At 45.1% G+C, this 15,457-nt stretch overlaps 1 protein-coding gene across 2 annotated transcripts in view; it reads right to left on the reverse strand.

Annotated features, from left to right (window-relative positions):
* Positions 1-15,457, reverse strand: part of CAMK1D (calcium/calmodulin dependent protein kinase ID) — a 431,996-nt gene that overhangs the window by 338,561 nt on the left and 77,978 nt on the right. The gene's annotated exons all lie outside the window — the stretch shown is intronic.

The raw sequence follows: 15,457 nt of genomic DNA on the forward strand, positions 1-15,457 counted from the left end.
CTTAGTCCATCCCCGGCAGTGAGAGGGTTTCCCTCCTTGCAGGTTCCCAGAGTGCACTTCCCATAAAGTGGAGAGCACACCTGCAGTCAGCCCGGCCCTGGTGTGAATTCCCGTCCTACATCCAGTCCTGCATCCAGCAAAGTGTGGTCCTTAAGGCCCACAGCCGCAGCACCTGGGAACTCGTGAGAAAGGCAACTTCTCTGGCTCCATCACGGACGGAGCTCCTGAATCCGAAGCGCTGGGGATGGGTCCCAGCAGCCAGTGTTTTAACAAACCTTCCAGGAGATTCTAGCGGCCACTCAAATTTGAGGACCACCGGCTTCAAGAAACTTACTTCTATTTTCCAGAATCATAGTTTTTTTCATTCAGTAAAAGGGGTTAACAACACTATAGTCCATCAGGCTGTAGTGCAAGAATTAAATGAGATGATATACATCAAGCGCTTGGAACAGTGCCCCAAATATAGTCGGCACTCCGTACACTGCACCTGTTATTACCAACAGTCAGTGGAACAGATTCAGAAACAGCTAGAGTGAGCGTGAATCCATGACAGATCTGATGCCCAGGGATGTGGTTTAAAAGACAGTGGGATAAGAGAAGTTGGAGGAAACCAGCAGATAATACTGCGCATTATCCCAGGTTCTCCGGGGCCTTGGGGTCACCATCTCATGCCACCTGTGACCCTACAAACTCCGGCTCCTCGAGCATCTTGCAGGTTGGGAGTCTCAGAGAATAAAAGTGTACCCCACTGTATTGTTAAAATAAGGATAGTATGAGTTTTGAGGAATTGCCTCCAGAGAGGACTAGATGTGTCTGAGTTCAAATGGTGGTATTTAAAACATGTAACGGAAGTGTTTAGAACATGTTCTAAATTGCTGAAGGGTATTTTTGGTAAGGAACGGTGATAAGAAGCATCATGTGCTGACTGACAGAGCTTCTGGACTTCAAGACCTAAGGGGAGAGCACGTTGGAAGGATCCCATCTTGGATTGTAAACCACCATGACCTGAAACAATTCTAGAAGAGATGATGAGGGCCTCCTAACAGCCAAGTGGACACTTGTCAAGCATGTGGTCCCTCCCACCTCCCTCAACCTCCTCCCTCTGGCTTCCAATGCACCACGTGCCTAGGATCACCAGTCAGACCCCAGGCCCACCCCACCCCAGCCTCTTCTGTAGGCTCCTCTCCTGCCACCCATGTGGCTGCCACACCTCAGCCAGTCTCTCCAGCGTTTCTCCTGAAACCCTACTCTTCCCCTCTGGAGTCTGTGCCCATGAAGACAGAGGAATGGGACACGGCTCCAGGCTGGAGGCCACCTCTGACACTTGGCCTATTGTTCACTCTGTCCCTCAAAATGGAACAGGAGTAGACAAAGAAGAGGATGGTCTTCCCCTCTCTGCCTTCTTTCTGAACTCGGGCAATCTCATCCCCCTGGGCTCTAGGATGGTGTCCATAGCTATGTCAGCTTCTGGTCAATCCTGAGCACCAGATCTTCATAACCACCCACCTACATACTTCTGCCAAATGGTCCACCAGCATCTCAAGATCAAGACACCTGAAAGTGAACCCATTAGCCTTCCCCTAAGTCCATCCTCCTCCTGCGTGGTCCCTTCCGATTCTAAAGTAACAGGATGTGGAGCAAAGGAAATGAAGAGCCAGGTCTGTTAGGAACGAGGACTTTATTAAGAAAATATTAACCTTCATGACAGACACCCAAAATAAAAAGTCCTGACCTGACAAGAGAATTTCTGTAAAGAAATGTAACCATCTTTGAATAAGAAGTTGTGATGTATATGTACACAATGAAATATTCAGCCCTAAAAAACAGGAAGTCCTATCATTTGCTATAACATGGATAGAACCTGAAGGCATTACACAAATTGAAATAAGTGAGACATTTATAAGGTACTGTATGTTCTCACTTTTATGTGGAATCTTAAAAAAAAAAAAAAAAAAAGATTAGACCCGTGACTATCAGAAGCAGAGGGTGGGGAGGGGGAACAGGAGGAAAGTGGTCAAAAGATACAAACTTCCAGTTACAAGTTAAGTAACTGTTACAAGTTAAGTTAAACTTCCAGTTAAGTCCTAGGGATGGATGTACAGCCTGGAGACCATGGTGAACACAGATAACGGCATATGGAGAAATTGTTCAGAGAGCAAATCCTAAGAGTTCTCATCACAAGAAAAACATTTTTTCCTTTTCTCTGTTTTGTTTTGTTTTTTAATTCTTATCATGTCTATATGAGAAGACGGATGTTAGCTGAACCTACTGTGGTCATCACTTCACAATATATGTAAATCAAACCTTATGCCCTAAACTTACACATTTGGTTATAACAATTATCTTCAATGTAACTGGAAAAAAATAAGTTCACACTAATTTACTATAATTTAATAATAATTTCACAATAATTTACTATATAGTAACTTCACTATATTTTTCCAGTTTCACTATATGGTCCCATTGTAATGATCCTTACCCTGCACATCATCTGCAGGCCCATGAAACTTCTTCCCCTATTTTGTAGCAGTCCAAAATAGATGTATGCTCTATGATCTCCCAGGACTCCCCTGCCTTTGCCAGTCATCCTAGTTCTGGGGACCATTTAGCCACCCAAACTAGAAATATGGGGTTCACCCCAGACTCTTCTCTCTTCCTCATGCCCTACAATGAAATGCAAACTCATGAATGCCCTAAATTCTACTTCCTAGACTGGGCCCCCAATCAGCACTGCCCCTCAGCCATGTCCCTCCCTCACTCCTCACCTTCCCTTGATCTTCTACAGCTCAGAGAGTCACCTCCTACTTGAGATTTGTCAGGGAATGCTTCCTGTTTAATGCCTACTAGGCTTCCTGTTCCATAAAAGTGGGAAAGAGGACCCACTCTAAAACATACTATTCCTGAAATCTACCTCTACTACTATATTAAGTATGATTCATTTGACATGGTAGCAAAAGTAGGGAGAAGGCAATGTCTATCCCCATGAGCACAGCTATGTTACAGTTCCCAAGGTGAGGCCTAGGAGGGAACAAAACCTCATGAAATACCCAAAAGAACTAAAAGCAGGGACCTAAACAGAAGATACTGACCTATGTTCACAGCAGTACTGAGCACAACAGCCAAAACATGGAGGCAGTCCAAGCACCCATTGATGGTTAAATGGTTAAACAAAATGTGGCCTATCCATACAGTGGAGTATTATTCAGCCTTAAAAAGGAAGGAAACTCTGACACCTGCTACAACATGGATGAACCTCAAGGATATTATTATAAGTGAAACAAGCCAGACACAAAAGGTCAATTACCTGAGGTACCTATGGGAGTCAAATCCATTGAGACAGAATGTAGAATGTGGGTTCCAAGGGCTGGAGGGTGAGGCAATATGGGAGTTGTTGCTTCATTCATCAGTTCTGGATGACAAAAAGAATAGGGATGGATGGTGGTGATATTTGCAAACATGGTACATGTATTTAATCCCACTGAACTGTGCATTTAAAAATGGTTAAAATGGTAACGTGTGTGGTATGTATATTTTACTACAATTTCCTTTAAGATTTTATTTATTTATGTATTTATTTGAGAGAGATACACAGAGAGAGAGAGAGAGAGAGCACACAATCAGAGGGAGAGGTAGAAGAAAAGGGAGAGGGAGAGAAAATGTCAAGCAGATTCCCCACTAAGCGTGGAGCCCGATGCGGGGCTTGATCTCATGACCTCCAGAACATAACCTGAGCCAAGACCACGAGTCGGATGCTTAACCAACTGAGCCACCCAGGCGCCCCATACTACAATATAAATAACTGTTTAAAAAAAAAAAAAAACCTCCTGGAAGAGGTACCAGTTAGGGACACCATCACAGAGGAGCCAGCTGCTTCCCGAGGGGTACTGTTAATGAAACTGCCAGCCTCCCATCAGACTGAGAAGTGGAAGGAAGATCCAAAGGGTCTTTAAGAAAAGTGCCTAATAAAAAAAAATTGTTCCTTTTATTGTACAGCAAAATATTTAAAATCACATAAACATATTGATTATTAAATTCACACATTAAATTCTATCAGCATATAGGGCATGTTTCGTTATAAACTAGCACTGGTTTAAAAATAGGCTGCAGAGCTGCCTTTTCAGGATATAGAATTCTGAGAAAGCCATTCTAAAAGACGTTCCACCAGATTCCCACACAACAACGGCAGGGACTTCTAAGCAGCCTTCCTGGATCAAATCTCCATCTGTCTCTAAAGAACTATCTGAACAAATTTCAGATCTGTTTCCCCACGAGTTAACCCCTTCCCATCGCTCCCCGAGGCCCATGTGATGAAGTAACTGGAGTGTGAGATGTGGCCGCTGGGCCACGAGGACAGCCAGCTCTGGGCCATGCAGTCCCACAGCAGACTCCCTGGCCCGAAGCCCAGATCCACCCCTGCTGTCCGGAGAACCTTCTGTCCATCCCAGTCTCTCTGGTCTTAGTTTTTTCATCTGTAAAATGGAGACAGCAACAGTTGCTACCTCTTAGAGTTGGTATGAGGAATACATGAACCCATGTCTATAAAATGCTCAGTGTCTTGTCCATAATAAGGACCATGGAAGTGTTAACTGGGTTGCTATCATTCCGATATAAAAGGGCCTTTGTGATGTGGCCACAACCTTTCTCCCAGTGTCACTTCTAATCTGGCTTTCCGCATGGCTCATTTTCATGAACGTGCCACACTGTCAATGCCTCCAACCTCCACATGTGTTATTCTTTCTGCCTGCCTGTCCTCTTCCTTTTGCCCCACATTGGCCTCACAAACCCTTTGAGGGGTGTCACTTCACCACTGATGGCTTTCCTGACTCCAGCACAGACTTAGGCCCACTTTCTTGTGTTTCTGCTGGACCCTGTGACCCCTACCTTGCATAGTCATCAGCTTACCTGACTCCCCAGGTAATGAGCAGCAGGCTCCTGGGGAGGCAGGAACTGTGCTGCGTATCGTTAGGCACTGAGACTCAAGCAACAGGCTGGCACAATCACAGATGAATGAGTGAATGAATGAATGAATGCTGTGCAACAGAAGTGTGAGACTAAGCCCAGGAATGAAGGGAGGAAGGAAGGAGACAGGTGGGGCAGCCGGAATAGAGTTGCATGAGGCCTCCATGGAGGAAGAGGGGTGCACTTAGGAAAGAGGAGCAGGAGAAGCAAGGTTTTTAATCACAGGAAAGAGAGGAGACCAAGCAAGCACGGATGCTGTGTACAGGCTCCCAAGGTTCCCGGCTCCTGCCAGGGCCTGCACCATCAATGCACGTGACAGACTTAGACCTAAAGAGAGCAACGGTGGGGAACCCCACGGACAGCATGTTGTCTGTAACTCAACAGGCCTTCACGCCTCAGTAAAGGGCGTGACACGTCCAGAGTGGCTGCATCCTGACAAAGGGGAGATTAAGAAAGGCAGAGACCTCTCATGTTAAATGGGGAATTGCAGTCAAGCTCCAAACCATGCCTTTCCAACGTATCTGTCCTCGTTCTACACTAGCAATAAAGGAAAAAATCAGACACCCATCCGGCAGGTGGAGAGAGGAGTGGAGAGCCCAGGCTGTGGGGAGGAGTGCTCCAGCCCTGTCTTTCCTGATTCTCAGGAACTTACAGGTTAAGGGGCCCTTGGTCTGTACCCTGGCAATGAGGTTGGCTCCTGACCTGTGCATCCTCAGGCTTTGGGTTGCTAAGCTCTAGTCAAAGAGCCAGGCCACATTTCACAGGGTCACCTGATATGCAAAGCCAGCCCCACACCAGCCACTAAAATACGGGTTCACCATGTTTAGTGAGGGGCTGTCTCCAGTTAGAAGTCAACAAGGAGAATGAATGATCATGGGCTCAGAAGGAAACATGACCAAATATCATAAAGGCAGCCACCCCCGTGTGCAGTGAACAACTCGGATGCAGGCCGGGGCTAACTCCCACTTCCCAGGAGGAGCAAGCCTGCAGCGGGCACGCCCGTGGGCAGAGAAGCATGGCCAGAGGACCACCACTCGGCCCCCAGCTTCTGATCAATACTGGCGAGTGAGAAGGAACTAAAAATACGCATAGGAAAATGCACATGGGGACAAAGAGGAGAAGGAATGGAGAGAAATGAGAGGATGCTTATGGCACTCTGACTTCAGGAAGGCAAGGGGACCCCCTCCTCCCCTACACACACCCTGGGGCCCTGGTCAATACAGAAGTGGGGGCGCAGCAGGCCATGGTGCACACTTCAAGCTAGGCCTGGGTTTCCTGGGATTCAAACGGCATATACAGTATTTGGGGAAAAGATTTACAATGTGAGAAAATGCCCAGGATATGTCATTTAATGATAAATGAAAGAAACAATACACAACAAGGAAAGTAATCGTGTTAACTATGCATAGAAAAAGCCTGGAAAAATACATTTTTGTAATTTAACAGTGGTTATGGCTGAGGATGAGAGCCAATTTTCATATTTTTCTCCAAGTCGTTATCATATAAGGGATGGGGGCGCAGACGCACTCTTTCTTTAATTTACAAAGCGAGCCTATGTGTACTATATAGTTAAAGTTTTCAAAAGCATTCCAGAAAGTCGTCATAAAATCCGGGAGGCAAATGTAGCCCTCAAGGCTAGCTGTATCTATATAATAATGGACATTCTGCAATAATTCGAAGAAACTCATTATCTGGTTGCTTACTGAGATGTGAACATTTGGAATCATTGAGACATATCTTTGGATCCAAAGAAACATCCAAAGCAATGAAGCAGAAATTTACCATTCTTTCTTTCTGGTATTCATCCATTTACTGAAATATCAGAATATGCTCCGAAGAAAATGTTCAATACTTAAAAAGAAGAATAACCTGGTAAACCAAAAAAGCGGGAACAGAGGGGCGGGGGGAATCTGCCAGGAATAACAAGGTTCTGTGAGAACCGGTTATATAAAAAGGCTTAGAAGAATAACTGAACACGTGCATTTTCCAAATCCCTTGCAAGGGTCATTTCAACTAAATTGTTCTCCAAGTAAAATAAAACGTGATTTCCTCCAGAAGCTGCAAATTTAAAAACCGGATTCTTAAAACCTTATTAAATAATATTATACTATAAGCACGTTTGCCAAAGTATTTTATTATATTAGCTTTTCCTGGAAAAAGTTCTCAGGGTTCCCACATAGTAAGCAGTTGTTATGTAGTTATTTGTTGGACAACTAGTAATTCCTGGGGAAGGTGTGTCTTTTATTTTCTAGATCTATGGCAGAAGGTGGCCAGCCAAATAAGGGAATATTATGCAAATGTTGCCTTCCTTGGCTCTGCCCCAGGAAAAGCAGTGATGGTAAAGCCAGCAAGCAGCCTGCCCACCCCTAAGGGAAGGCCTGGCTCAGACGCAAGAGTTAACTGTGAGTTAGCTACTCACACAGGCTGAAACCCAGACACTTTTAAGTCAGAAAAGAAGATGGTAGGGGGGACCTCTATCTTCTAACCTAGAAGGCTGGATTCAATTCGGGAGCGTAAAAAATACTGGGTGGTTTTTCTCTCCCTAAATAGAAACAAGGCCACGTTCCCACTTCAGAGAAGCTCCTTCAGCTCTGTGGGACCCTGGGCTTCAAGGGTCCCAGAAACATAATGGGCTCCTGCCCTCTGCACCATTACCCTCTGCTCACCCCACCTCCTCCGCATCAGGGGAGTTGCAGGTCCTCGTTCCCTGGAAATGTCTCCCTAGGGAGAAGCTGACTTCATTTCCATCAGCATTAATGACCCACCTTTCCAGCACAATGCTGTGCGGGCTGCACAGGGCAGATGAGATTTGGTTAAGAGACTGCTCAATAATGAATAAAAAGAGGCACCATCAGCCCTCTAATACCTCATTATTTGTTCGCCTGAATCCAATGAGAAAAACAACCACAGGAAAGGAAAGAATGACAGAGACTGGGGCTAATTCTCAAGGCTTCTGGAAATTCTGGTTCAGAAGGGGGCGGGTGTGGTCTGGGATTTGGGTGTAGACCAGACTTCGGGCCCCTGTAAGCCCAAACCATGGCATGTGTTCCCGCCGCGTGGCTGGAGCAAGGAGGTCACTAGTGGGAAGGGCACCCACTGGCGGCAGCCTCAGCCCTGGAAAATGCAGAACAAGGCTCCCTCCTTTCCTCTGGGCTGCCAAACAGACGCCTACTGCTCTCAGCCCCAAGGCTCACTGCCCTGAGAAGCCTCTGCTCCCCGACAGGGGACCCCCTGAGTCGTCCCACACTCAGCTCTCCTCTGGACTGGAAACCAGCCTCGCCCCAACATACGTTCACAAAGTTCTAGTTCCACCTTTGCCACAGGAGCCTACAGTCTGGCTTTTTTCCCTCCCCAATCATACTTCACCATTTTAAAAGCACACTAAAAAAATATTTGAACAGCGTTGTCTGGGTGGCTCAGTTGGTTGAGCTTCCGACTCTTGGTTTTGTCTCAGGATCGTGGGATCAAGCCCTGTGACAGGCTCCACACTCAGCACGGAGTCTGCTTAAGATTCTCTCTCTCCTGGGGATCCCTGGGTGGCTCAGCGGTTTAGTGCCTGCCTTTCACCCAGGGCGTGATCCTGGAGTCCCAAGGATCAAGTCCCACGTTGGGCTCCCTGCATTGAGTCTGCTTTCCCTCTGCCTGTGTCTCTGCTTCTCATGAATAAATAAATAAAATCTCTAAAAAAAAAAAAAAAAAAAACTCTTTCTCTCCCTCTCCCCATGCCCCTCCCTCTGTTCTCTCTCTCTCTCTAAAAATAAATAAATCTTTAAAAAAATACATTTGAACAAAATCAGCAGATCATATGAGCGACATGGGTGGACTGTCTTGATGCCAACATCCTGATTTTGATACTGTGTTGTGTTTTTGTCAGAAAAATTTCCCCCATTGGGGAAAACTATATAAAAGGTACACAGGATCTCTCTATATTATTCCTTACAGCTTCATGTAAATCTACAATCAAATTTGACCTCAATCAAATTTCAATTAAAAAAAACCTAAAGAATGTATTTTATAAGCTTCATGTGAATAAAGACCAATCAAGAGGTCACCCTACTCACGGATGCTCAAACTGAGCCTGACTTCCAGGAGATGCTTCTGCAGTACACGTATTCAAGAAGTATGTATGTCATCCCTCAACGTGCCAGTTACTGTACCAGGCACTACAACGTCTGTCTCAACTGATGTTCTTAGAAGATGAACAGGGATGAGAGAAAAGTCATTGAGGCAGCCCTTGTGTAACTGGCCATTCTCAACAGAGGTGAGAGGTTTAGGTACACACTAGGCAACTGCACTGTCTGGGTGAAGACTATTGCTCAAGCAACAATTCATCTGTGACAAGAGTTCCACCAGTCAAGGCACCATGACGGTGGGTTCCCAACCACCGACTCACTGCTTGCTACGCGCTTAAACATGGCAGCGTCTTTCCATTCCTTCTGCTCCGCATATATTTTTGAGCAAGTTTCTCAAGTGGCTGAGGGAGAACACAGTACTTGGTTTGCTTTCAAATGAGTTATCCAAACCTTGTCTGCCTTTTAGCAGGAAAGTTCCAGAGATCTTAAACAAGAAAATGGGCTCCTGGCCATGACAATCCTCGTTCAACACGTTGCTTTGTTTGGCAGCTCTCATTTGTCTAGACCAGATGTAGGTCTCAACTAGTGTAAACAGCCGTGCTGAGCTATCACAGTGACCAACCTGTAACTCAGAGGGGCTGAAGGCACCGTCCCAGGCACCTATTCTTCTCAAAGGGCAGAGGTTTAAGGGACTGACAATCCGCCTTAGTATGTGTAGGGCTGGTTGTACTGACCAGTGCATTTCTAATCCATTATCTCATTTGCTCCTTATAATGCTTGTCAATACTTTGGTATGAAGAAACCCAAGCTAACTCTCTCAAATGTTCGTCAATTCTTGGTTACTCAGGAATTGATGATTCATGATTATGTTAGCCCTTTTTGGGCCTCCTCCAATCTTACAGGACATTTTACCATATTTCTACCAGTGGAGAGGCAGTAGTTTGAGAGAGAGATAATGAGTCTTGAGTCAGAGAGGTGAGGTTAGGGCCCAGCTCCATGACTCAGTGGGTGGTCCTGCATTAGCTTCCCTGAACCTCTGTCTCTTCATCCATCACTGGGGGGAGTAACACCCACATTGCAGGATTAAAGCAATGATTAAATGAGACACCTAGATAGAACAAGTGGTGATTGCTCACAATGTTGCGTCTTCTGTCAAAAGTTGGTTTCAAAATAAGACTGGTTCCAAAGAAACAAGAACTAGGAACGCCTGGGTGGCTCAGAGGTTGAGCGCCTGCCTTCGGCCCAGGGCGTGATCCTGGAGATCTGGGATCGAGCCCCACATCGGGCTCCCTGCATGGAGCCTGCTTCTCCCTCTGCCTGGGTCTCTGCCTCTCTCTCTCCGTGTCTCTCATGGATAAATAAATAAAATCTTAAAAAAAAAAAAAAAGAAAAGAAAAGAAAAAAACAAGAAACAAGAACTAACAGGGGCGCCTGGGTGGCTCAGTTGGTTAAGCATCTGCCTTTGGCTCAGGTCATGGTCCTGGGACTGGAGCCCCACATCTCCCTCTGCCCTTCCCCCTGCTCATGCTTTCTCACTCACTTTCTCTCTCTCAAATAAATAATAACTTTAAAAAAAAAGAAGGAGGGATCCCTGGGTGGCGCAGCGGTTTAGCGCCTGCCTTTGGCCCGGGGCGCGATCCTGGAGACCCGGGATCGAATCCCACGTCGGGCTCCCGGTGCATGGAGCCTGCTTCTCCCTCTGCCTATGTCTCTGCCTCTCTCTCTCTCTCTGTGTGACTATCATAAATAAATAAAAAAAAATAAAAATAAAAAAATAAAAATAAAAATAAAAAAAAAATAAAAAAAAGAAGGAAATAAGAACTAACAACCAAAGTGAAATTTTTTGATTATCAAAGAATGCATATTATCTATAAGAATCCCTGAATTCATGGGCAATTGAGGATCATCTGTAATTAGCAGCTGCTACAGAAATGCCCAAATGATCAGAAGGATTTCTTTCTTATTTTCATGTATCTGAGTTAGTAAAAAAATATTGTCCTATTATCTTACCCTCCAATAAGAAACCCACCATTAAAACTCTGCATGTAACTAAAATCCACAGGACACTAAGTACAAATGTATTCTCAGCAGATTTCCACATTTTAGCTGTACGAGCAAATGCAAATTTGAGGAAAAATGGTTCCCTGCCCGATGTCCAGAATGACTGGGGAACAGGTGGGCTGTTCTAATCTACCTAAGAGAATGGCTTTTTTTTTTCTAAAGATTTTATTTATTCATGAGAAACAGAGAGAGAGAGAGAGAGAGGCAGAGACACAGGCAGAAGGAGAAGCAGGCTCCATGCAGGGAGCCCGATGTAGGACTCAATCCCAGGACCCTAGGATCACGCCCTGAGCTGAAGGCAGTTGCTCAACCGCTGAGCCACCCAGCATGTCCCAAGAGAATGGCCTTATAAACCACACAAATATGACCAAATTTCAAAGGATATCAAACATGACAAAACATATTTGTGGTGAATACACTGACCACTCCCTTCTGTCTTTCCAACATTAGCTGCTAACACCAAACTTCTCAAATTATAGTATGTGTGCCAAGGGGTAGAGAGAGCCCTTGGGTTACAAGGGCCCATCTTCCAAGAACATCAGTAGTCCTCAATGGGAGTCCGTGAGACACACAGAGATACCTAAGCTCATGCGTCTACCACTCTCTGCACTTGAGAGTACTCAGAAGAAGGATGAAAAGCACTATTGAGGGGCGCCTGGCTGGCTCAGGTTGCAAAGCATGCAACTCTCGATCTCAGGGTTGTGAGTTCAAGCCCCACATTGGGTATGGAGATGGACGGAAGGAAGAAAGGCAGGAAGGCAGGAAGGCAGGAAGGAAGGAAGGAAGGAAAGGAGGGAGGAAGGAAAGGAGGGAGGGAGGGAGGGAGGCAGGGGGAAGGGGGAAAGGAGAAAAAAAAGAAAGAAAAGCACTATTGAGGGTGAGGCAAAATACTAATTTACTGAACACTCATCTGCCAAGGCCAGTGCTCGGTGTTTGCACATTAATCATCTTAATTCCTCACTTACTCGTTCAATAATCATGGGAAGAAGAAAGGGAACAGCCAGTGACTTTTATTATTGTTTTGAGATACATTTTAACTAGGCTCTCAGAGTCCAGCTCAACATTAATATCAAATCTTTCAAGTCACTGGCTCTAAGTGAAAAGAAAAAAAAAGGGCACAAGGAACTTGGTAGTGAAAACATTGGCAACAAAATCAGACATGAGAAAACTGGTTGATAGAGACACAATACGCTAGCAGGGGACACGTGGGTGGCTCAGCGGTTAAGCGCCTGGCTTTGGCCCAGGGCGTGATCCTGGGGTCCCGGAATCGAGTCCCACGTCAGGCTCCCTGCATGGAGCCTGCTTGTCCCTCTGCCTGTCTCTCTCTCTCTCTCTCTCTGTCTGTCTGTCTCTCATGAATAAATAAATAAAATCTTTTTTAAAAAAAACACACATACGCTAGCGGGTTAAGAATTTTGTTTACTTAAAAAGGGCAACTTCTGAATATAAACATATGAGTGAATCGACTAATAAATACTAATAAGCACCAACATGTGACACGTGTATATACATGTAATAATTTGCTAAAAACCTCTTAGAGGGGCGTCTGGGTGGCTTAGTCATTAAGCATTTGACTTTGGCTCAGCTTATGATCTTGGGGTCCTGAGATCGAGCCCTGTGCTAGATGCCAGGCTCTGCGCTCTGGGGGGATGTCTGCTTCTCCCTCTCCCTCTCCCTACGCCTCTCCCTCTCCCTCTCCCTCTACTTACACTCACTCACTCTCATCTCTCTCAAAAAAAAAAAAATAAAGAAAATCTTAAAAAAAAAAAAAAAAAAAACCTCTTAGAGTTTATTTTCTTTTCCTAACCCAATCAGGCAGGAAATAGGTTGTTACTGACACCAATTTCAGCCATTGTTTGCTCAACAGAACCTAGCCAAGAGATGCACCTTCTCTGGCGTAACGTGCACCCCCCCTTCCCTCCAGCCCACTCAGAATGTTCCCTTGTCCCTGCTGCTGTTAAGTGCTGCCCTCTGAGTTCTCACCAACATGAAAGGACCCCATTACCACCACTGGTTAGAAATAAAAGCTCCTTGACTCAAATTGGCCTGTTGAGCCTGTTGGCTCTGTCCTCTGATCCATCTCCTGTTGAGTAACACACACGACACAGAAATTGCATGTCATGAACTCCAATGCACTGTACAAATGCCAGTTATTTTTTTTTTGTCCTTATGACTATATTTTACACCCATTCTGCTGGACTGCTTTGAGGCTCCCACAGATATGGTCAAATGCTTAGCAGCAGTTAAAAAAACTCTTAACAGGCCAGATACACAAATTGTTAATTCGGTAAAATATGAAAAATTTTTAATGAAATTAACAGAATTTGGGCTTTGGAGGAACATTACAACTACTGTAAACATACATTCATCCTCTTTCCCTGACTCACCAAGGAGCCAAGGATCATGCTGTGTGCAGAAGATAGAAGAAGCGATGGCTGAGAATATTCGGCCAAAGTGGACACCGGAGAACAGTTTACTGTGTGGTTTAGAAACCAGGGAGTTGCTTCCAAGAAAAGCAATCCTTTGGTTTCTGTAACGAGCAATAAACTTCTTCCTCCAAAGCTGCTGTGGCGAAGCAACGCAGTCTCCACTCAGTGTGGCTGGTCCACTACTAGAAGCATGAAGGGACCACAAAGAAGAACACCCCCAAATGATGAGAGATTTCACAGGCCAAGGTACCCCTTTTGGATATGCTAACTCTACAAACATCCCCCCAAACAGCAAAAGGCATCAGAGAACTCGCTCCATCGTCCTTTCTCACCTTTGCATCCCTGTTGTTCTACTGTCCTCTCTGGAAATGACATTCGGAAAGAAAACACAACCTAGTGTGAGCCCCAGACATACACCCTCACTGTGCCCAAATGCCTGGCACCACGCATGTGCGGAACTGCTTAATGCACCTCACTCTCTGCAAGGCTGCCTTGCTGTGCTAGTGATGGACATTGTGAACAGTCACCCCATCAGGGGGCAGCTCCGGTGACTCCCACCGCCAGGCCCAGGGATGTCACACCTTCCTGTGAGGCCCAAGTCTCTCAAGCAGCAAGCAACAGGTAAGCATGCTGGCCAGCTTCCACGGCCATCACCTTTCTGAGCATCCCCTAGGATGACAGAGGATCCCTGGGACCCTGAGCGGTTCTTACTATTCCATAGAAAGCACTTTGTTGTGATTATAAAATAAGGATCTGCATTACTCTGCTTTTTTTCTTTTTTAACTTAAATCTGACTTCTGGTGCTTTCTTAACTAAGTCACAAACCTCCGATCGTTTATGAATATGCTGGCTCCAGAGAGATCTGTATTTTGGGCTTTGGTTGCCAGGAAGATTCCAGACTCCCAACTCTGGCTGCCAGTCTGTGTTTTTTATTCCGTCAAATCTGAGCAATTCTTAAGTGGCTGGAGAAGTGGAGATGCGAAAAAGCATGCTGACCGTCACAATCTCCTATGGCCTTTGATCTGTTTCTCAAGTTTCACCGAAGCTTAATGGAATCGAAAGAAACAGAGGAAAAAAAATATCTCTCCCTTTTAAAAAATCATGTCATCGTAGAAACTTTTAAAAATAACCATATTAATATTTCATCTGATTCAGAAACGGTGAAGGAGAAATCTGCCAGTAAAAGACCAGAATGAGAAAAAAATAAACAGAGGAGAAATGTTGCAAATGTCTACACCATCTACCGTGAGAACATCTCCATAGTATTTTCAGAAAATAATTGTCTTGAAGATACGAGGAATGTGAGCCTCGTATCTGGGTTGGGGGGGTTGGGGGGGTGGGAGGGAGAAGAGCACGTGTTTGAATTTTCTATAGCTAATATGTCACAGTAAAGGGACAATTTACATTTAACTGCTTCCAGAGTGGAGCAACAGATTGTCAGACTAATATCTTGTCTGTTTAATAACCTATGGTTATAGTCACACAAATCATAGAGATAATATAATCCCCAATACAGCCCCACTGTTGTGAAAAAAACTGTAATGGTCAACTCAACTTTGACTTATTCACCTAAATTCTGGTCTTCTGGGCAACACAGTAGTAGACTGGGGTGCAGTGACCTCTATTCTGTGTTTATTTCTTTATTTGAAACTTAACTGAAGGGATAATGAGATTATGGTAAAAAATGACATTCTGAGCGCAGTGGTGAAAAGAATAAAAGTGAGAATTTACCCCCAATTTATTGCTCACAAACTCGGCTCGACATGAGGAATACAGTTCAGCAGTTAACCTCCCTTTTGACCTCAGCAAGGACTGCTCTCACCTCCTTCCCTGGGGCCCAGCAGAATAAGCCTCCTGCTTGCTCATCATTTCCTCGTGGTCTGTCCCTTCAAGTAGCTCCATGAAAGCTGGACCTAAGGCCCCTAATGACAGCAC

This window comes from Canis lupus, chromosome 2, assembly GCF_003254725.2.
Source record: "Canis lupus dingo isolate Sandy chromosome 2, ASM325472v2, whole genome shotgun sequence".
NCBI classification, from domain to species: Eukaryota; Metazoa; Chordata; class Mammalia; order Carnivora; family Canidae; genus Canis; species Canis lupus.